This window comes from Lupinus angustifolius, unplaced genomic scaffold (genome assembly GCF_001865875.1).
Source record: "Lupinus angustifolius cultivar Tanjil unplaced genomic scaffold, LupAngTanjil_v1.0 Scaffold_48_99, whole genome shotgun sequence".
NCBI lineage: Eukaryota > Viridiplantae > Streptophyta > Magnoliopsida > Fabales > Fabaceae > Lupinus > Lupinus angustifolius.
The window spans coordinates 437,452-439,115 of record NW_017728884.1 but is presented as its reverse complement, the minus strand read 5'-3'; positions in this window follow the sequence as shown (position 1 = coordinate 439,115).

The window sequence follows — 1,664 nt, the reverse complement described above, 5'->3', positions numbered from 1 at the left end:
ATGAGGATGAGGATGAGGATGAGGATGTAGAAGAGGATGAGGATGAGGATTTGGATTGGATGAGGATGAGGATAAGATGGGGATAAGGATGAGGAAGAGGATTGGATGAGGATGAGGATGAGGATGACGATGAGAATGAGGATGAGGATAGGATGTGGATGAGGATGAGGATAGGATGAGGACGAGGATGAGGATAGGATGAGGATGAGGAAGAGGATGAGTATGAGGATTGGATGGGGATGAGGATGAGGAAAAGGAAAAGGAAGAGGATGAGAATAGGGTGAGGATGAAGATGAAGATGAGGATAGGATGAGGATGAGGAAGAGGACTAGGATGAGGATGAGGAAGAGTACTAGGATGAGGATGAGGATAGGATGAGGACGAGGATTGGATGGGGATGAGGATGAGGAAAAGGAAAAGGATACGATGAGGATGAGGACGAGGATACGATGAGGATAGCATGAGGATGAGGATAGGATGAGGATAAGGATAGGATGAGGATGAGGATAGGATGAGGATGAGGATGAGGATAGGATGAGGATGAGGATATGATGAGGATAGGATGAGGATAGGATGAGGATGATGAACAGGATGATTATGAGGATTGGATGAGGATGAGGATGAGTAAGAGGAAGAGGAAGAGGATCAGGATGAGGATAGGATGAGGATGAGGATGAGGATAGGATGAGGATGAGGATAGGATTAGGAAGAGAATGAGGATGAGGATAGGATGTATAGGATGAGGATGAGGACGAGGATGAGGATAGGATGAGAACGAGCATGAGGATGAGGATAGGATTTTGGTGAGGACGAGGATAGGATGAGGATGAGGATGAGAATAAGAATGAGGATGAGGATAGGATGTGGATGAGGATGAGGATAGGATGAGGACGAGGAATAGGACGAGGATAGGATGAGGATGAGTATGAGGATTGGATGAGGATGACGATGAGGATGACGATGACGATGAGGAAGAAGAAGAGGAAGAACAAGAGGATGAGGAAGAGGAGAGGATGAGCATGAGGATGAGGATTAGGAAGAGAATGAGGATGAGGATAAGATGTGGATGAGGACGAGGATAGGATGATGATGAGGATAGGATGAGGACGAGCAGGAGGATGAGGATAGGATGAGGATAATGACGAGAATCAGGATGATGATTGAGTACGAGTATAGGATGAGGATGAGGACGAGGTTGAGGATAGGATCAGGACGAGAATGTGGATAGGATGAGGATGAGGATAGGATGAGGATTGGATGAGGACGAGGATAGCACGAGGATAAGGATGAGGATGAGGATGAGGATAGGATGAGGATGAGGATGAGGATAGGATAAGGATGAGGATGAGGATAGGATAAGGATGAGGATGAGGATAGGAGGAGGAAAGGATGAGGATGAGGATGAGGATATGAGGAGGAAAGGATGAGGATGAGGATATGATGAGCACGAGGATGAGGACGAGAATGAGGATGAGGATAGGATTTTGGTGAGGACGAGGGTAGGATGAGGATGAGGATGAGGATAACAATAGGATAAGGATGAGGATAGGATGAGGATGAGGATGAGGATGAGGATGCGGATGAGGATGAGGATGAGGATGAGGATAGGATGAGGATAACGATAGGATAAGGATGAGGATAGGTTGAGGATGAGGATGAGGATG